The sequence below is a fragment of the Lathamus discolor genome, chromosome 1 (genome assembly GCF_037157495.1).
Source record: "Lathamus discolor isolate bLatDis1 chromosome 1, bLatDis1.hap1, whole genome shotgun sequence".
Taxonomy (NCBI): Eukaryota; Metazoa; Chordata; class Aves; order Psittaciformes; family Psittacidae; genus Lathamus; species Lathamus discolor.
Genome location: NC_088884.1, coordinates 154,364,181 through 154,386,640, shown reverse-complemented (window position 1 = coordinate 154,386,640; position 22,460 = coordinate 154,364,181).

Genomic DNA, 22,460 nt, shown 5'->3' with positions numbered 1-22,460 from the left:
ATTACAGAATCTAAACACCAATTTTTTTTGGACACAGAACTGGAGGCATAAAGGTCTTCTGTAGCAGAGTCACAGCAAACCACTGGCTGGAGCACTGCCACTTTGCTGTTCTGATTAAACACTTTCCCATCCAACCACTGAAGCCACCCAGCTTATTCTGCTGAAGTCTGTGCAACTGATTTTCTAATATGAGTGGATGAACTAGCTCAATCAATAATCACTTCTCCTTAATGTGAATGGGACTACAGAGACAAATACTATTACACTGGATTAATCCGCAGTTTCCAGTTACTGTCCTAAGTGTTAAAAATGGCTCGCCACAAACAGTGAAATTTCTGTTTTAAGTTCCCTCAACCACATCAGCCATCACAGGATCATAGAAAAGTCAACTGGAAAGAATCTCTGGAGATCATCTTGTCCAGCCTTCCACTGAAAGCAGGATGCTCACCGTAACTGCAGGATGTTGGATCAAACCACCTGTAATTTCATCGTACCTGGTCTCACAAACCTTCAAGAATGAAGACTCTAATTATGCAGCCATGAGCGGATGTAACCAAACAGGTCAAACCAAGTAAGGCTGAATGGAAGGCACCACCCCAAAGGGAGAACCAGATTTCATTGTTCACTCTAGTACTTTGACTTGGAGAATATTCTGCAGAGGCTTTGGAGCGATATATTAAAAGAGGGAATTTGTTGATTGATACTTTTGCAGCAACTTTTGTTAATGAGAAGGAAGTCTTTTTAGGCATACTACTGCACACTAAAATGCAGATACAGACTAAAGCTCAATTTCCCTACATTACAGGGGAATATTTTGCTGGGAAAATAATACAAAGACTACATATTACAGATTACTTGTCCTGTTCTTACTCTCTTTCTTTATAAGATGTTACTGGATACTCAAAAGTGAAAGATACTTGGCTAAAAAGACCTTTGTTCTTTTTTTACCCTCTGAAGTTCATAATTTGGGTTCTTGTTCTAAAACCCAACAGATTAATACCCACCCATTTTGGGAGGGGCTAAATGTTCCAAAATATGAGATCTTAATTCTATGGATCAAGACAGAAAAGAAGGCTTAGACATTTAAGGGGGCTTCATATTCTCTGGCTGTCATCATCTTCAAGCTACGACATTGTTGATTGTTTTGGGTTCTCTTTAAATCTTTGTGTCTCTACTTTGCAACTTCAATAATAACCCTGCTTAACCATGCTTCAAGAATTTATACCTAATATATAGTCAAACCCCTCATATGTCGGGCTAATAGATGTCATTTAGCAAGTATTCAGGTAAAAAAATTAGAATTGCATCATCACACATTTGTTGTATACTCCAACATAATTGATTCTATGATTCTATAGACATTAAAAACAATTGCTAGATCAATTTCCACAGTAGAAAATTATAGAACAAAAAAAGATGCCTAATTTAACAAAATCTTTAGAATGCCAAAACAATCATTATTGCAACTCCAAGATTTTGACAGGCAAATCATACCACTGTAACACTGAATATACCGAGTATTCAAGTGAAATGATGAAGGCGACAAATTCCAGCAGATTCTTTTGCATCATTTCCATCTTTCTGTGCTTTTATTGTTTATACACCCTTTGGTTTCTCTGCCCCTGACTCAGACATGCATCATCTCTATTTCTGGGAAAATATTATAGACATTTTGTCCTTGGGTGTCTGTCACTGGTGGGGGGCAGGGCGAGACTATCTAATGCATGGAATGTAGGTCATGAAAAGCTGAGAGCACTCAAGATGTTTTTGAACCAGAAAACAGGCTTTACTGGAAAGGGAAAATAAGAAATTAAGACAGCTTCATGTGGTTTAATTTTAGATGCTTCACTGAAACACCACAGCTGCTCCGCTGGTAACGTCTTTTCTGGAGTCAACAAGCTGAGTGTTCTTACAAGGGCTTAGTGCTGGTAGGCAAAGATTCAGCAATTAAATAGAATTTCTTGTTTTCTATGCAGAATTGCTGAGGATTCCTCTTTCACCTCCTCCATCTGCACATGCGCAAGCACTGCTAGGTACATGCTAAAGCTTAGACGCTACCTCACCACCTCCAGCCCCTTCCAAGGCAACCAGTAAAGAGCACTTCAAGTTACTGACAAAGGAATTTGGGACAGTTGGAAAGTGCTTCACAAGTTTTTTCCATTCCAGTTCTCTTTTTCTGGGCGGTCCTTACCAGAGCCTTCTCTGGGTTTTGGCTCTTCTCTACCCAAAGCTGTCCAGACTAATATCAGTTATATAACATCTGCCAGACACTCCTCTATCGTTCAGATTGTTCCTTTTCACCACCTTACCCCACATTCCCCATTTTCCTAATAGCATTTCCTCCCCTACCTCCTTGACCAAATTCTCTCCTTGGCTGTCGTTATCTCTGTGGGAATCTCTACATAATATTTAGAATTATGTCCTATCCCTAACTCCTACTTCTGAACTCCAAAGTTAAAGCATAACGCCGCTGTATCCCTGAACACACTCAGATGGGCACCCAACAACAAGTTACATAGGATGATATTCATATCTTAGCCACCAGCACCTATCTTAGGAAGCTCTCATTCCCTAAGGTGTCAGTGGAGAATAATGCTTTTCTTAACTTAGGTTATTCACTAGGCATAGTGAATATCCTTAAACATTCCTAAACATATGACACAAAGGCCTTAGAAGCACTCATGTAGGAACCATAATTTCCTTCAGCGAAAGCAAAACCCTCTCTTTTGTGGTTTTGTATTCCAGCTAAATTTTTAAGGAACTAAAAGGAGTGATGACTTGCAAGGTATAAATACACTGCCGTCGACTCTTATTATTGGTCCTTCTGATGCTCTGATCCCCTCCATCTGTCCTTATCTTGTGTGAAGAGCATCCCTTTGGCTGCCAACTGTGCCTCCAGCTCAGGTTCTAGTCATTGTCTGGGCATGATCCTGAGCCCACATCTCCCAAGTCATGTCCCACATCTGAATGATCCTGAGCCCACATCTCCCAAGTCATGTCCCACATCTGAATGATCTTGAACCCACATCTCCACTCATGCCCTGAAGTTAAGCTTCTAAGTCTAATTTCGAATGGTAGCCAGGTGGTTACTGAGGATTTTGAAGACTACAGGACCTACTGATCTCCAAACCAATGTTTATACAAATGGGAGGCACGGGATGTTTAACGTCTGTCTGCTACACTTCAAGTGCAATTAACCAGAACCACACAATCCTCTATATTTAATAGCTCATTCGAGAATAACAGGGTGATTCCCTTTTCAACACTTGTGGTCCAGAAAACACAAGGTTACAGAACTTCATTCACCTATTGACATCTTACAAGAGAATAAGTTAGAAAGGTCTTTGGGGATTTGGAATTTTCTGATTTCAGAAGCTTAATCTTAAATAAAACAGATTATACATTACAGGAAATAAGAGACACTCACAGTCACAGACAAATGCATATTGCAGGTAATTTCTCAGTAAAAAATGCCTACTAGGAATCTACAAGTTTGTCTGCAAATGTAATACTGTCCACGAGAGGAAGCAATGTCATACATAAAGGATAGAGAAGGATTTCAGCAGTAGCAATGAGAAAAAGAGATACCATTTAGTCATTTGAAAATATGTGATGTTACTCCATCTGATTTTTAACAATAACGGAGAAGAATCAAGAAGAATAAATTTTGAAGTGCCAATTCAGATGTACCAATGTTGTAGTACATCTAATTAGCCCTCATAAAGACTCACAGGGAACTGTTGCAAATGGTAGAACAGATCAGAATGCTATTAAAAAGGAGCAAGCAAACTTTCATGCTAAAGTCCCACCTGAAAATAGCATATTCAAGGCCTAGCCATTTCAGCTTTTCCTGTAACATCTGAAGTATAAGAAAAGAGAATGTACTAAACTGACATTTAGCCCAAAGGAAAAAATTTGGATGGATGCAGTGGTTGAACGTAATGTAACTCCAGCTATGAGTGAGACAGTCAGGAACAGTTTTCCTGGGTAATTAATCCACAGAGAAGAAAAGTTCAGAGGTAAAGCGATCAGGAATGATTGCACCAAACTGGACAGACCAGTTAAATCAGATGTTTCAACTACTGTCATGGCTGTATTTCATGTGTGCTTTATCGTTCAGTTTACGATCAGTAAAGAGTCTATTAAATGAAACTAAGGGCAATACAGAATGCAAGATAAACCTTGATTAAAAACCTCTTTAAATCCAATTCAGCTAAGGCATAACACTTAAAACTATCAGACTATTAACTTCTATCCCAGTTGTTCAGTTAGAGCCTGAACAGCAACCTTTGAAAGTTAACAGACTCCCACAGGAATGCAGAATTTCAAAATACAATGAAGTTGCATGTCTTTTTCCACTCATCAACCTGATATAAAACCAATAGATTAAAGTCAGGTTGCATAGAAGTTTGAAATGTAAAAATCTGGATAAGTTATTAAATGCAGACAATTAGCAGTAGCAAGCACATAGGGAAAATTCTACACTTCGAGCTGTGCTTTTTCTTTTCAGGAACATTTTTGCAGCTCTATTCTTTACACAGACTAAGACTCCTCAAGTTCAGTCTGTCCCCTCTGCAATTCCCTGGTGATATCGTCTGCAAACATGCTAAGTACCAAAGCCCTCAAATATACGCACCAGTACTTCAAACCTTTTGAAAACCAAGCCTCTTTCAGCTTTTCCCTTGACAGGAGCTAGTCTGACAGACACACAGCTGCTCAGACCTGAATAAGGGCTTTTTGAAGCAAAACCCATGACCACACCAAAGATTCAAAATGAGACTGTAGCAGAAACATATTACCAGAAAATTAGGGATAAGTCAGAGCTATAGGTGCACCTATAGTGGTGGTTGTATTTATAGGCAACATTAGTAATTAGCAACATCTTGGTTTAAACAACAGGCCAGCCATCTGCTTGACTTGGCTCACTATCAGGTGGCCTAGTTAAAGAAAATAAGTGCCTGCAAGACTGGAAAGTTCTCAAAGTGATAAGAGGTTTACAATTAAAACCATTTCATGCCAGATTTCATCACATTGAATGGTTGCAATAGATAACTTGCACATCTGCTAATGGTGTATGTCATTCCTTGACTGTTTCAGTTTATAGTACACTCTCCTCTGAAGAAAACAATGACAGATTTTAAAGCTTTATCCCTAGAAACTTTCCCCTTTCCAGTGGCTTAATTTCTGAAGAAAATAGAAATCTGCTTTGCACTGGAGAGAAAGGCAGAGGGGATGTCAGTGTACAGAGTCTGTGACTCTATAACGGTCCATGAAAGGTCTTGCCTGGTCAGTATTGTAGTTGTTCTCCATTTTTACATGTTTTCCTCCATAATAAGGCTGAAAGGCATGGAAAAGATTTCTCCCTGGCTGCTTGCTGACACTATGCTATAGAATGAATACAATCACTAGAGCAGCGAGATTGGCCACAGCTCTCATGCTGATGCTAATGTGATTCCTGGTAAAATTTCCATACCCCCTCTAAGCTGATGCTATAAATAACAATCAGTGCAGCCTTACATGGATAAGTCTTGATAAAGCTTCTGATGGTGCCAAAATATCCTATTTCTCTGCGTGCCAGATGCTTTTAATAAAGTGACTTCCATCTTACTGAACTGTGTTTGCATTACCTTCATCCCCTAAGCTGCTTACAGTGATACTTACAGTTGGGTCAACTTTTTTCCCTGTCTTACCCTTTTGCCTCTGTATAAGACATAGGATCATTATTTCCTGGAGCCATCCACAAAGAAGAAAGGATGTGTATGGGCAACGTCTTCCTGAGAGCGTTTCACATTGATTGAAGACTTTGTTCCATTCAGGGCTCACTTCCATGGCTTTCAGAGAAAGCTCTCTAAAAATGGCCAATCATTGAGGACTGTGATAGTTCCCAAGCACCTGAGGAGCATGCAATTGAAACTGTCTTTGCATACATTCATTAAGACCTATGGACCAAGCCTAGGTCATTCTGCTAAGATAAAGTCACACTTGCTGCTATGACCTTGCTCAGAAATGACAATTAAGTCCTCTTTCTCACAAAAACAGTTTTCATCATTTTCCCTGACAGTGGCTTAGTTAAGCCAATTTACTGGGAGATGAGAGATGTTATTTTGAACTCCCTTAACCAATTAATGGATCAAAGATTGATTCCAGAAATCCTCAGCAAGTGGCAGAGTCACAGGTGGGCTGTATTGAAGCAGTATATTCCTTCCTAAACACGCCTTTGTTGTTTGGTTGGTTTTGTTTTTTTTTTAAAGAAAGAGGAAACCAGCTCAAAGAGCCAGAAAATATCATATCATAGCACCCCTTCAAGAGCAAGCAGGCTGTGGAGCAAAGACTGACATTCTGCATAGATTTTGGTTTAACTACAATACTTACCATAACTGCATTGATAGGATAGATGCAGAGATGCGGCTGTAGGGATGCACATCTTTGGAGTTTGGATGTTTTGCAGCCTTAATGGCACTTGAGGAGATAGACAGATAGATACATTTCAATACTGCAATACTGGACTCAGTACCTAAGCACAGGTAAGATTTGAGATAGATAGCTTCTCAGTTCTTAGTGCTCTTAATGTAACCCAGTCAGGTCAATGCTTTTCCCCTTGGGACAGGAATCACACAGCGCTTGCAGGACAGTAAGAAATTCCGTTTTTCCCATTCTTGCATCCAGTGCAATTAGCTAATGTATTTATTGTAATTCATGAAAGGGATCTGTTGAGAGCTTAAAGGTCAACTGGTCTGAATGGAAATAAATCCATCTCCTGTGTTAAAAGGAAAAAATAAAAGACGTGGAAAACTACAATCAACCCAAAAAAGAACCCAACCTTTTCCATAATGTTTATGTTCCAGTAAGAACAAAAGTGAAGCAATGGCTGTCCCTCCTTGCTCTTAATGAGTAAGCACATTGCTGACTGCAGCACATCTGCTGTATGGGGTGCTGTATGATGGATACTGCCCGTAGCCCACCCTGGGATAAGGTCTTCAACAGAAGATCAAGGAAGCTGAGAGGGAGATAAGGGTTTACATGCAAACCATAGGACTGATCCCAGAACTGCTCAGTCCATGACTACTTACATTCACTGACTTCAATCTCTGTGGCTCCACTGTTGCACTCTGGTCTATGTTAGAAAACTTCACAGATGAAGTCTTTTACTATTGATAAGGGAAAAGTAAGAAAAAAGTGTATTCCCACACTCCCGCTTGTGTGTTAAGCCATATGCCAGGCACGCAAAACATCTCAGTCTAAATTCTCGAAGCTTTTGGGAAATCTATCAAACCACAAACCCAGGCTATGTCAGAGTGAGTGTGTGAGTCAATGCACTTATTTAGGGTTCAGTAGTAGCTGGGCTCTGACTCCAGGCTGTGCACGCACAGAGAGAAATCAATTGTTGCTCTGAAGAGGTTCCAGGCCACAGTAGGGAAGAGAACTCAACTCACTGCAGTACATGCTGCAGTTAGATGTCTAGTTTTCAAAAGAGGGATTTGAAATCATTTATGCCCCAAAAAGGAAAATCCTAATAATAGTCTTATCAAAACTATATCTGCTTTATTTAGAAGTGGAAAGTAAGGTTGTAAAGGCTATTTTCTGAGGTCTGATTACTCTTTACCAAAGGATAGAACTTTATTACATGCTGTTGAGGATGTTGAGGCTATTCTATGTGTCTTCTTAATCTTCCATTATTGGTCATATTGCCTTCTGCACCACCATAAATGGATTTAGAAAACTAACTGGAAAAAGAGCTGATCTAATTGCAGAAGCACAGCCTCAAGAATCAAGGCAACAATAAGATGCTATGGGTTATATTTTCAGTTTTCAGCCAAAGATGTAAGAAGACTCATTCTAAAAAGCATTCTTATAAAAGGACACCATTAATTGGAAGATTATCCCAGGGGAACAAAACATCTGTTGTAAAGAAAGAGTTTCCACAATTTGTAGAGTTAAAAAGATATATCTATTTCTTATTCAAATCCTATTTGAATCATAAGATACTGTTGCAAGAGATGTCACAAGAATAATTTCACTGTGTGCCAAAAAAATGTGCCTCCAGGCTACCAGAGACCAAAGGCAATCTCAGAAGTGAAATTTTTCTATCAGTATACCCAGCTTCACAGCAAACATCATGAAACTGACTTTGGTATTGATTCAAACAACAAAAGTTTATCCTGCCTCAGCATCAGTATTGAAAATACAGTTTTTCTAGTTCCTTAGTTACACATCTGGGGCAGACAGACAAACTCTCACAGTATTAGAGACTAGGACCAGATATTGCTATGGTATCTTCTTCTAATTATACATTGGATCTGGTATTTTGAATAGAAATGCAATGATTTTAATTATTGAGATACCCCTTCATTAGCTTAGGAAAAAAGTAAGAAGATGACACCTAGGCTATTTCTGTGGAAGAATGTGTTCTGTTCAAGTAATTTTTCAAGTCATCACAGCTCCTTGTGCCTTTATTATTTCTCACTTTAACAGCAGCAATGGCTATCCGGTCTAAAATTCTTCATAATCTGTGAAATTTTAGTGCAAAATACTCTTCAATGACAACTTGGACACAACTTTGACTCATCCCATACTTTAATGAATCTCAAGGTCCCAATCTCTTTACTCCAAACAGTCAATATCAGAGCTATGTGTATTTAAAATTCAGGATACACCTTAGCTGTTCTGGAATTCATCCTGATCAGGGCAAAACTCCTCTGATTTGAGGGCGACATTTTTGTAGAGGTTAAACTTACTCTTTTTTATTTAACTAAAAACTACAGACCATTACATAGCTATATTACTTTTAACAACTGTATGCTTTCCCTGAGAAGAGTATCGGAGAGTAACACCTTATTCCTGCCTACTCATGTTTTTATTTATTACCACATTAAGGGCTGAAGAGGACAGTGCAAGACATAAAAAAAGACTAGAATAGGATAATATAGGACACGACAGGACTAGACAGCCCTCCATTTGGTTTGATGTATTTGCAATTTGATTCTTGCAATGTTTCAAAGGGATCCGAACACTTTTAGCTTTGTTTCTTCAGAAGGACTCGGCATAGTAATTTATACAGATCCTAAAGCTAGCTATAGATTTTCCAGCTGGTCACTTGGCTTAAACCCAGGTCCCTCCTTCACATAAAATTATAGCTGTTTCATGACAAATGCAAAAGGACTTTGTTGTTCTTAGTCCAGTTCCTAGGAGCTTGTAGTTGTAATCACAAAGACTAGTACCTTGTCTGTATTTGCAACAAAGAGGGAAGTGATTGACCAGGGTCTGGAGTTACTTTTTGCCTTTTTCATATTGCTTCTCAGTGTCACCACTGAAAATAGAATTCATCAATGTTGATCAGATAATGTGAGTTTGGGGGGGGTTCCACAAAAGGTGTATTTTGAGGCATTTTTCCATGCAATAATGAAGATTTCTTATTTAGCTGCACTTCATGATAAGCTAATGAATAAATCTTGCCTCACTACATCCCCCCTCTTTGATTTACAGTATTGCATACTGGTAATAGAAATGTAGGAACTCTTGTTAAAAAGTTAGAATGCCTCAGATTTTTCTGTTCATAAATCCTCCTTTTCTTAGCCTGACATTTCCCCAAGCTTATCAGCTGCTACTATCTGGAACAGAGCTTGGCAAAAAAACAATGGATGGGAGTGGAAAGACAGGGATCACGAAGCTAGAGGTTATTTAATTTGGCGGCTTCTACTAACTGGTGAAAACCATAACACACAGCTCTAGTACGATCCCTAATGAGTCTTCTGAATACTTTAGCAGCAGAAAGGTTGGATGCTTTCTTGCATCTTGATGAATCAAAGAAAATGGAATAAATCTTGTCTTCTATTTTCCTCCTAAAGACTGGCTTGCTTTGAAGTCTTGCCTGTATTAAAATAGCTGCCTGATGAGTTTATACTGTATAAGGTGCATAAATTACTTGCCTTATATTAAAGTCACCTGCTGTTATGTTATTCTATGCATTAAAATAGAAAATACCAGTCAGTGTACGCATATTCTGCTTTCTAACAGATTTATGAGGAGGCTGACAGGTGACTCGTAGCCACTTCTAGCGCACCTTAAAACCCTCAGCTGGTTTTCATAGCTCTAACACCACAACAGCTCCCAGGTGTTTCAGACCTTCCAGAATCAAACACGTTGTTAAGGTGCAAAGATGTTTATGGGGATTTTTCTTGTTCCTGGTTGCTCAGATGTTGATTACTCTGCAGCTGGCTGATAAAGAAGGCTGTTGTCCAAAAAACCTGACCTCTCCAGACAAATGTCTGCTGTCGTTGTGCAGATAAGATCTGTCAACACAGGCACATTTTTTGCTCAGTAACATATTACTCCACAGCAGAGCCAGTCAGGCCAGCTAGCTACTGACCACGGGCTGACTTCTCCCTGGTTCAAAACAATTTGGGACATGCATCACATTTCAATTACCGGATACAGCTCATAGATGCGAGCAACATCATGGACGTCAGAACTTGCATTTACTTCTTGCTACCTTTTTATTCTTTTATTGTCTTGGATGACAACTAATCAAATTAATAAGCCTATATGTCTAAGCATTAATGTAAATATCTTTTGAGTTGCTTCAAGTTTTTTGTACCATATAATTAACAGAGCAGCAGGTTGCATTTCACTAAGTATTTCTTACTGGAAACAAACTTTATTTGGGATTTCCACTCCTCCTCCCCCCAAATCTATAAAAGTAGGGAGCCCTTTAACTTCTCCCATTTTTGACTCAAGCACTGGACGTTTAACCTCAAAAAGTACAAGAAAGTGGATAAATTGTGGAAAGACTGAATTAATCTTGTTTGACATATTAGCTTTGAGTTTTTCCCACGATAAAAGTATAACATTAGATTGCAAAGGTTAAAACCAAAATGTTTTAAGGGATGCTTTAATTTTATTTTTACCATTCTGTCTTTAAATTGTAAGAATCCTAATATCCTGTGAGCGTTTTCTATTCAGACTTGACTGTATCTGAGACGAAGAAAACATATATAAAAGAAAAAAACCCAGCAAATAAAATCACCACAAAATTGATTCTTTCTGATTAAGGAGGAACATAGAATATGAGTTTGAGCCAAAAAAGCAAAACATGTTGGAAAACGGGTGATGACTTATCAGGATTAAAAAACAAAATAAAATAAAATAGAAATTGAAACTTTCAGCAGAAAGCCAGTCCAAATTAAACATTAGCATGCTTAGAGACATCACCCTGAGTGATTGGGCATGTTGCCTTTACCCTGCTGAGACACTGAATTCAGACATCTATAAAAGCACATATTCATAGTCGTGAACTAAGGTTTTGGTGGAGAGAGTGAACATCAGAGGGGAGGCAATGTCCATTTAGACATCTATCTTCTTGCAGACCACACAGGCTCATAGAGTCTCATGGTATTTTAATCACATAGAGGCAGCCTTTGCAATTTGATAGTATAATCTTACTTGTCTGAGATTTCAGAATGCTTCATGTTAGGCATTGCTACCAGTTACATTTAATGCACACAGGAAAGGAAGCAGAAGAGGAGGTGACCAACTTGTTCAGCATCAACCACAGTCTGGAACAGATCTGAACTGCAAACCCCCTACTTTTCAAATAAGTTGCATAAAACATTTTATCTGTGTTAAAGTCAGAGCTTATTTACCACCTCCTCCCTCTCCCTCTTACTGCCACGTGACTCTCATTCCTGTGGTCTGCACAAAATGCAATCAAATTCATCCTTTTTTTTTTCCCGACATTTATCATTTCCAATTTCAGTTCATTTTATCAGCTGCAAAGTTATTAGTCTGACTTAAAAATCCCATCAAAACCTACCCTTCAATGCTTATTTATATGTTCATCAATTAGAATCCCTTAAAAATGTCAGAGGCCTTCCAGTCTCACTTGGAGCTATTCAAGGAGCATCACCACAGTTCTAAGGTTTATAGAAAGTTCACATGAACTGTTAGACAGTTTAGACAGTTTTGAGAACAGCTACAAGTTATCTGAACCTGATGATAAGTGAAATAAAAGAATAAAAAGAACAAAAAGGGAAAAAGAAAAGCCTAACTCTACACACAGCTAACTTCATCCTCAGCTGCACTTAAACTGGAAAGTATTTCATTATTATCATATTAATTAAATACAAGATTTAGTATTATCTCATTTTACAATACCTCTGTACTAATTACAGAAGAAAATACCTGATTGACGATGTTTTCCCCATTAATGCCAATGTTTTTTAACTCATCAAGGGTAAGGACAGCTCTTTTAAAGTTCCAAGGGTCAGATTTTTAATGCCTGATAGCCACAGAATTCGTATTTCATCCTTGAATTTTCTGGTGAATACTTCCACAATTTTTATATTCTTATATATCTTAATCTTTAGATTGGGTATAAGGAGGAAGTTCTTTCCTGTTAGGGTGGTGAGGCACTGGAATGGGTTGCCCAGGGAGGTTGTGAATGCTCCATCCCTGGCGGTGTTCAAAGTCAGGCTGGACGTAGCCTTGGGTGAGATGGTTTAGTGTGAGGTGTCCCTGCCCATGGCAGGGGGGTTGGAACTGGATGATCTTAAGGTCCTTTCCAACCCTAACTATTCTATGATTCTATTCTATGATTCTAATCTTAATATTCCCTTTTTATATTTGTATAATATACAAATTTTCCTTAATATATTTGTATTCCCTGTTACATTTGTGTAGCCTGCATAATGAATGCAAAATGAATACCTATGAATGCATTGTGTATGTTTTATAGAGCATATAACCTGGAGTTAATTGGGCGTGTGTGCTATGTCATTGTCACTCATAAGATCAGGGCTACTATGAATCAAGGTTCCTACCAATAGCAGATGAAATACATGTTGGACTAGCAAATTGTGATCACCTGCTTGCAGAGATTTGGAGGGTTGTTTTAATATTCACATAATGTGAATTTCAGCATGGAGCAGACTTCCGTGTTTACCAATGTATTAATCATTTGCTTAACTTCAAGCAAATATGCTTTCAAGCAAAATTTTTGAGCAAATATGTTTTCCTTCATAGATTTTTTAACATCAGGCTCTAGGTTTCTATGGTGCCCTTGTACTGGACCCACAGACACTTATTTGTTAAGCAGACCCAGCTCCAGTGACCGGAATTCTGAGGAGTAGATGGATCCTAATTTAATGGATAATTAATCTACCTGTTTTCTCTTTCAGGTTTTCGGTTGCATTGCACTGTCAGTCACTCTCCTGTTTCAAATGAGCCAACATGGTGTTTACCAAGGCTCTTGAGACTTAGCATGGAAAATGAGCAGAGTTATTTTGATTCATTGTTGTAACAGATTGTAAACCTCTCCTCTGTTTTTAGAAACATTTACCATAGCAGCTGAAAAATGATTTTTCAAAATACTATTGCTATAGCCATGGGATTAGGTCTTGGGTTTAGCCCAGAATGCTCTGTATGCTGCTAAACCCCCTTTTCTAATCCTCCTCATCTCTGTGCATACGCACACACAAAGTTAAACAGCACACCGACTGGCTTTTTCTTTACTTTTTTTTAGGGGGAATTTCAATCCAAACCAAGCCTACTCTGTGTACTATATTACAATCAATGTGACTTTCAATTTGTTGATGTTGGCACAGATTGAGGTGGAGAACTATCAGTGAGAATGAGCCGAGGTATTTTTGGTACTAACAGCAGAAGGACTTCTGCTACACATCATTAAGCAGTAAGCTTTAATTTCACGCAGCTCTTTCCTATTCTGTATAAACTTAAAAACTGGACATGAAGCAGATTCTCAAAACAGTGCAGTTTTAGCTTAAGGTGCTTACTACAGAGTGAAACCACATTCTTTTCCCATATTATTAATATATAGATGCCATTAAAAATACAATGAATTGTGCACAATGTAAAAATATGCTTGTGATAGTTGTCTTTTGCTTGCCAGATGTTGGTAAGTTTTCTTTACCCACTACTCACATAGAGTGTGGAATTTGGATGTATCATCTACTTTGTGTACTTTGTAATGTGTGAAATAAAAATGCCACCTCTCACCCTGCCTTCTATCCAGGTTCTCCATGTGCTCTGTGGTGTAAATTGGTTGCCTTCTGGCTGAGCTGCTGCTGTGTTTTTAAGAAGAGAAATGACTATCAAAATGCATGACTGTGGAAGTGTCGAGATGAACTTGTGGGAAACCTTTGCTCCGAGACAGATGTTTACCTTCTAACTTTTTCTGCCCTAAATCAGGACAAAAACCAGCGCTGTGGTGTCAGATACTGCCACATGCATATAAATTTTGTCTTATGGTCAGTCTGCAGGAAATGTAGTACCCACGAGCCACACACACAGCGAGTCATGCAATCTATAAGGTATTCATGGCATACCACCTACATCTTCTGGACCTCAAATGCCCTGGGAATGGGACTGTATAAAGGCACAGACAGTTAAATAAACCTCTGCATGATCCAGCCACTCCTAACCCTAGGAAGAGCTAGCTGATGTTTCAGGCCACGATTGCCTTTCTCTTCTCTTTCTTCTCCCTCAATGCTAATAAAGAAAGCAGGATGGTGCATAGCTAAAATTTCACTCCGACTTTTCATTTCTGCACAGCTCCTTAATACCTCACTGACCTTCTGAAGCCTAAGTATCTCTTTGCATTTATCCCCCAGACTTCATTGACCTGAACAGGATAGCAGCTGTAGCAAGTTTTCACATGTTAGAACAGGAATGTAGGTGGCATTAAACAAGACTCAGATTTTTCTGGAGAAAAGGAAACTCCATATTTTCCGCTGATTCATCATCTGCAGAAGCATGTTCTCAAATCTGGTCAGATGGAGGCGGATAAGGAAGGTCTTTGCTATCAGCAAGTGTGGTGAAATAACTTCTCTCCAGCTGCTGTAATAGCAATTGCTGCAAACTCAGAGCTTTCACAGTTACATATAAAGGCAAATGCATGCCTGACCTGCCCCAGCCAGCAGTTACAGGAATCTACTCAAAGTCTATGGAAGAGTTTTGCTATGTGACAAGCTAACTTTCAGGTATCTTTTACAGAGCCCCTATGCCTTAGTCTTTCACTTCAGAACCTGAGCCTGTGCCACTAGCATTGACAGCATTTAGCAATTGACTCCATTGGGTCGAATTTCCCTACTACTACACAAAATAAATGTTGTGCTATGAAAACACTGTCCATTTAAAAGAATATCTCACAGAAGGCTTTTCTCTTGAGAAAAGACTGATTTTATTTAATTACCTACCACGTTTGGGGGTAAAACAGTTTGAAAAGTATGTTTTGCAGATATTGTTCCAAATTAAAGCAAATTGGTAATGCCTACCAGTGCAGACTGTGTAGATTGCCATTTTTCTTTTCAACATAAGTATTAAACTGCTTCAGCGGTATAACTGGGCTGTAGAAAAGCTTGCTTTATTCTGAAGGGGGGTGGTGATCTACAGAAGTTTGCCAGGCTGCTTTCAGAGGCTTCTCTTCTTCAATTTGCCACGATTTACTCATGTGCCTTTCTGCAGCGGCTGCTACAGATGTGAAGCAAAAAAACCACAAAACCCCCAAGCAGCTCTCTCGACTTTCAGACCATATTCGATTTCTGTTTGTGGTTATTTAGCCGCATACCAACAGGAATAAAGATATTGATCAGCAAGAAATCAGATAACTTCTCCTTACATCTCAGAAGCAGTCAGAAAATTGACTGCAACAAGCCCAGCAAAAACAGAGACCATATGTACAGACCTTTGGGGGAAAAAATGTGAAACGATGGTATGCATTTATCACTGCACCTCTCATCGCTTCTCAGATTCTGCCCACTGATTTCTCCTCTTCATGTAACATCTGACATCCTAAACCACTGAGAACCTGTAAAGGGCTTTTCAGAACTCCCTTAACCTGCCACAACATTTTCTTTGCTTTCCCCTAAATGGGGGATTTCATTGTGAGATTTATGAGCCAGAATGGCAATATTTAATCCCCGGTGAGTAATAGATTTCAGACGTTGAAGTCTTTCTGTAGAGGCAGAGCTGGCAGCTCTATACCCCTAATATAAGCAATAGCTAGTTTTCTAGTGGGATATACAGCTTGCAGGAGGTGACCTGAATAACTTGCAGGGGGAAAGAGTACTGGTGTCTCACCACAAGGGCTACCAACATAAAGAACTTTCAAACTCAGACATTTTAATGTATATATATATATTTTAAAAAAAGGTATTTGAGAGCATTTCTGGTAGTTTAGATGTATTTTCCTATGTTCTTTGCATATGGATTTCTAGATGGGCAAGAGCTTTAGAGGTGAAACGGCTAAAAAGGCAAGTGCAGTTAATGCATTTCAGACTCTGATCAGATGACTTTGGTAGGTGGCTGTGGTAGGCACGTCATGGTATAGTGAGCTTAACACCCGAATGAGGCAGGATCCATCATTTTACTACCTTCGATTGAAAAGTTTAACCCATGTTCTTGTAGATGAACCTACTCAATACCATGAAATATCAGGTATTAACACATTCAGAAAGTTAATTTCCCCCATTGCCCCAGTACTTGATACATTACTTCTGCTGGACATGAGAATAAGTTGAGGGCTTTTTTTCACTCATTCAAAATTAGGATTGAAATTGAGCTAGTAACCGAAGGCAAAACCTTCATTATTCTGAAATCAGCTTGAGATTGTAGGGTTGGACGTCGTCTCACCTAACTTTTGCTTTGTGCAGCACAGACATGTACATCAATTCTGGTCGTCTGAGGCTCTCTTTACAGGAAGGAGGCTTTATTGTAATTATTTTTAGGATACAAGTCTTTCAAACCCCCACTTTTTGAGAAGATGAAAGCTACTATTTCATTCCTTTAATGCTAAGTGACATCTAGCTAGATAACTCAGATGAAACCGGCAGTCTATGTGACACCAACCCTGAGGAGGTTGACACAAGCTCAGGAAGAGGACAGACCAGTTGGCACAACTGCTGTAAGGCTGCACGTCATCTTTACCAACCAAGATATTGGAAAGTCATCTTCAAAACCATTAGCACTATCTCTGTAGCTTCACTGTCTCTTTTGACATTTAGGATCTTACTGAGGAGATAGTTAAAGGCTTCTTGTGTTCTTTTAGTGTGTTGGGCTAGTTGTTAGGGTTTGGGTTTATTTCCCAAGCAGCAAATCATCGTGCCCAGCTATTTATAGTTACGGAGGTAGAAGATCATTTCTTAGTGGAACACAACTTCAGATGGAGGCAATCGAGAAGTCATTGAACTTAGCAGCTGTGCAGCTGCGTCACCAAACCCCTCGTGCTGCCCAATTATTTTCCTTGGCGACTGCTTCCTCTAAGAACTTGTTTTTTCCTGACTATGCCTCAGTTGGCTGCTTGGGAAGGCCTGGCCAGTGTTTGTTGAAGAAAGAAAGAGCACACATTTGCTTCTCTTATTCTCCAGAGATCTCCATGGGGAAAACGCTGTTTAGCATTGACATTCTCACAGTCTCTGGGGGAGCCTTTAGACAGACAAGGAGGGGAAGAGGAAGGGAGGATGGGGGGAGACCTGCTCTGTCTGACCTTTCTTGCTGGAGGACAAAAATCAAAAGAGAAAAAATAAATCTATTTTTCCCCTTTTTTTTTTGTTTGTTACCGTTGCAGCCTGAAGCTGCGCTCCTGTAGCCATGCTCTGAGCTCCCCAAGCATTAATTTGCTCTAGTGAATATACTGCTGTGCATTTTTTATTAGGAATATGAACACTGCCTCTTATGTTTGGCAGAAGACAGAGAATTGGGCCAGCCAGCAAGGTCTTCTAAGCAACTCTGCTTTAATTGATGGTTCTTCTTTCTACCTCAGTTTACAGCCCAGGGCATCACCAGGAAAGTTCTACAGCAAAGCTCCACACAAGCACCAGGAAGGTCTGCATAAAAGACTGAATCTACTACGTGCAGAACACCAAAGTGGCAAAAATAATCTGCTACTGTGGGAAGAGGGATCAGAATAAACACAGACCTGGATATGTTCCCCAGGCACGTCCAGTTAAATGAAGACTACAGAAACCCAAGTAAATAAGGGGAGTAAAATAAAATAAACACGCTACACCCCCATTCCCTTCCCTTTTAAAGTCTTCCTCCTACTTCAAAGCAATCCTCAGACTTTAGTGCTGTATGTGGGTAAGAAAGCATGCCCACACTATCCATACAGACCTCCTCTGGGGGAAGTGCTTAACCTTGCATGTCTTTGAAGAGCAGTGTCTGCCTGGTGGTGCCTAAACACAGGCAGCATCACCTTCTATATCCTACAGTGTGTTGTGGTTAAGTAAACTTTTCGTCAGCCCACTGCCCTTCTATTATGCAGCACTCCAGACTTCAGAGCTTGGGAAGAAAAAAAAAAGAAAAACCCTCTTTCTTCCAGATTTGTGCTAAACCAACAAAGCCTCGAGCAAGAAACAAGCAGTCAAAACAAAATCAAAAGAGCGTGAGACCGCTGTCTGGGGTATATGGTGGTATGGAATAGCTGGTGCAAAACCAGTGAAGAGCAAACAGAGCAGCTGCTGCGGAGGGCAAAACGCAGAAGTGCCAGACAGCCCCTGCAGAAGGAGCCACGTGGAAGAACTTTGCAGAGAATAGCTGGTGCAGTCACAGGAGAGGTACAGAATGGAGGGACTGCTGGTTGGTATGTGCTGCGCAGGGCAGATCGTGCAGAACACAGCACAGCAAGCAGAGGTTATGCAAAAGAACTGCTGTGCACTGATTTTCTGTGTGACCACTGAAGCTCCGCAGTAACACAAATTTCTGCTGCCTTTTCAAGCCTTTTCAGATGCCCACAGGCCACAACTCCTGAAGCTGCAGCAGGTGTGACTGCTGGACCACGAGAGAGCTCTGTGTTGCTTTTGCATATAAGCAAGCCCCAAGACTAATGCACTTCTCTTGTCCTGTCCAACCCTTAACAGAATTAAAGGAACCTGTATAAGGGAAGGAATTCCTTTGTTTTAACTAACTTGCTTGTAAATAGAAAGTGTCTCTTTTTCCAGTAACATCAGATTTTTTTAAACTGATACCGGAGGTACAAGCGTGGTAGAGCACTTGTGTAATAGGGGAGCAGATAGCCACAAATAGATAGCCAAAGGAGCAGCTACAGGGTGCTCGGTGAAGATGACAAGTGTCACAGTGACAGTGACTACAGCCTAAAGGATCTCTCTTCATTACTGGTTCCTTTTTGGGGAGAGCCACTTGTGTTTTAGGATGTTGCCCATTCCAAGCTGCTGGGAGGGTACAGACATAAATATAGGGTGCCATCCCTGCAGAAAGGGGTCTCCAAGTACCTGGCAGCTGTACAGAAATCTGGCCCAGTGTCATGCCCATCTAATTACATAAAACAAACTAACAATAGCCATACCTTCTTTTATTTTAAAACCATATTTCCCAAGAACATAATTATTTTCTGGTTATTCTGTGCTCTTTTCCTTTCTGGCTTTCTACTTCACCCATACATTGTCTTCCTAACAGCCAGAATCTCTGTTTATGAATGGTATTTCATAATGGAGCACCTCCCGTATGAAGTCAGGCTGAGAAAGTTGGGGCTGTTCAGCCTGGAGAAGAGAAGGCTGCGTGGGGACTTCATAGCAGCCTTCCAGTATCTAAAGGGGGGCTATACGGGTGCTGGAGAGGGACTCTTCATCAGGGACTGCAATGACAGGACAAGGGGTAAAGGGTTAAAACTTAAACAGGGGAAGTTTAGATTGGATATAAGAAGGAAGTTCTTTACTGTGAGGGCGGTGAGGCACTGGAATGGTATCCCCAGGGAGGTTGTGAGTGCTCCATCCCTGGCAGTGTTCAAGGCCAGGTTGGACAGAGCCATGGGTGGGATGGTTTAGTGTGAGGTGTCCCTGCCCATGGCAGGGGGTTGGAACTAGATGATCTTGAGGTCCTTTCCAACCCTAACTATTCTATGATCCTATGATTTTATTATGCACGGTGTTAGCTCATTCCCATTTTCTACTAAATGTTGAGCCTGGAAAGTTGTCTTTAACCTGCTCAGCCCCACAACAGGCACCAGTGAGCAGGGCAGGAGAGAGGGAGCTCCCCTGTGGCAGTTAGTTTGCTGGCCAAGGTGTGCAGCACCCACTGCAGCAAACCTTGTTGGGCTGCAGCACAGAAGCACCCTGCAATGCCCATGTCTTTCATATTGTTATTGATCTCTCTCTTTTGTTATTTTACTGACTGTGCCCTGCAGAAATAATGAAGTGGCTTTAGAAATATTCATGGTAACAAAAAAGGGGTCAGAGTAATAAATATCACAGAATCACAGAACTTTTTCGGTTGGAAAGAACCTTGAAGATCATCCAGTTCCAACCCCCTGCTATGGAACATTCCACTAGACCAGGTTGCCCATAGCCCTATCCAACTTTGAATACTTCCAGGGTTGGGGCATCCACAGCTTCTTGGGGTAACATATTCCAGCATCTCACCACCCACATAGTAAACAGCTTCTTCCTAATATCTACCTTCTTTCCAGTTTAAAACTATGCCCACTTGTCCAGTCACTACAAGTTCTTGTAAAAAGTTCCTGTCCAGCTTGTAGGTTCCCTTTAAAAACTAGAAGACTGCTCTAGGGGTTCCCCAGAGCCTTCTCTTCTCCAGGCTGAAGAATCCAAACTCTCAGCCTGTCTTCATAGGAGAGGTGCTGTGGAGCTCGGAGCATCTTTATGGCCTCCTCTGCACTCCAACAGATCCTCATTGCAGTTTGAATATCAACAGCTTTCATCTTGTCGACCCAACCTTGACTTGGAAAAGCTGTAGCTACCAGTTCAGTTTCTTTGAGAGATCAAAATCACACTCCTGTTCCTTCTTTTTTGCTCCCCTGGGAGAGACGCAGCCAGTAACCACTTGTAATAGGTAGGTCAACTGAATATTTTGTTTTAAAGTGACACCTACTGACATCTTATTTTCTCTTTGCCAAGAAACAGAGATAGTAAGGTTGTGTTACAGATTGAATGTTAACTGCTGGGGTCAGTAGATGCTGACTCTATCTGAAGGCAGAGCAATTAACCTCTGCAGCTCTGGCTGACGTCAGGGAGATGAGTAGCAATTAATAAAGTCATATTTCAGCAGCTAAGGGTCACACAAGAGCTGAACTGACACAGATGCTCCTGTGGCCAAAGGAAAGGACAATGCTCTCTGAAAGAATCTCATTTGACCTTTACTCCCTCAGAATGAAATCTGCTCCAGTGCAATGGCACTTGCAGACTGTTTTATGTGCGAGCTCCACAGATTTTCAGAGAAAGCTGAGGAACTGTTGGTAAAATGCAACAGTTCTTGAAGAGTAAGGAGACAGCCTTTCTCCCACACAGCGTCATGATTACAAGGCCAAGGCACTTAGCCAGTGCCAACAGCACAGTATTGTTTCAGTTTAAATATTGCTCTTACAGACTATTCAGTATTGTTGTAATAAGGGTTATTATGCATTTTGTCTCAAAATCATTGCTGTGTTATCTGGAAGCCAAAAAGCTCTGCTTACAATGAGAGAATCTGATCACTCTGTGGGTCTTAACAATTTGTTGTTCAAAAATCTGAAAAAATTAGCAAAAAACTCTTAAAAATATTTTGTATAATATTAATCAATGGCACACTCCTCACAACCTGTACATTTAGTCCTAACTTGGTACACACATATGGATAGGCTTAACTTTAGCGATGACAGTTTCCTGTATGCCACAGCCAGCTATCCTAAGATCAGAACATGCTTATGCTTTTTGCAAGCCTGGGTGCTAAGGTATCTTAACTGAAAGGAGTTGGAATACTCAACAGGTACAACTACCTTCTGTTGGAGGGGTGAAAACGGCTCTTCTTTTACTGACAGCATGGGCATCATGCCATTATTACAGGCAGTAATGTGATGGAAAGAAAGTTTTCACTTTTAGGAGGAATATACCTCATTCACCTTACAACTGAATAGTTGCAGTCACAGCCAGCCAACAAGTAATGAACAGATTGCTTTTTTCCATGTATGGTATGGTACAAACTCAAAGATGCAAGGTTTGTCACAAACATGACAGCTGGTATAGCCAGAAACTCTGCATGTGATGACAATCTGAAAGGAAGGTTCCAGCTGCCCTAAAGACACTCTGATGCAAAAAGGAGTTAATCAAAGACATATGAAGTCTAGAAAGTACAACTTGCTGTAGAAGATGGTCCAGATGAAGGTACTTCTTTCTTTGGGAAGGTAGCAATATGTGCTAATGAAGACAATTGTGCTGTTTAGGCCCTTAGGCTTTAGGGAGATCCGGATTTAGCTTTTAGCAATTACTGTCCCTGGTTTATTACATAGAAGTCTCACATGCTCTAACTGTAAACTAGGCTTAATAGTGCTTCCTTTCTGCTTCTTGTCACATACAGGCAGAATTGAGGACAACAGGATTCCAACTAGATACTCTCTAAATGACATCATAGCATAATCCCTGAATATGAAAAAAACAGTGTAAATAAATTACTTGTGTGAAAGCATTTCTAAACATAGCCTAAATAAAGTCAGAATAATTATG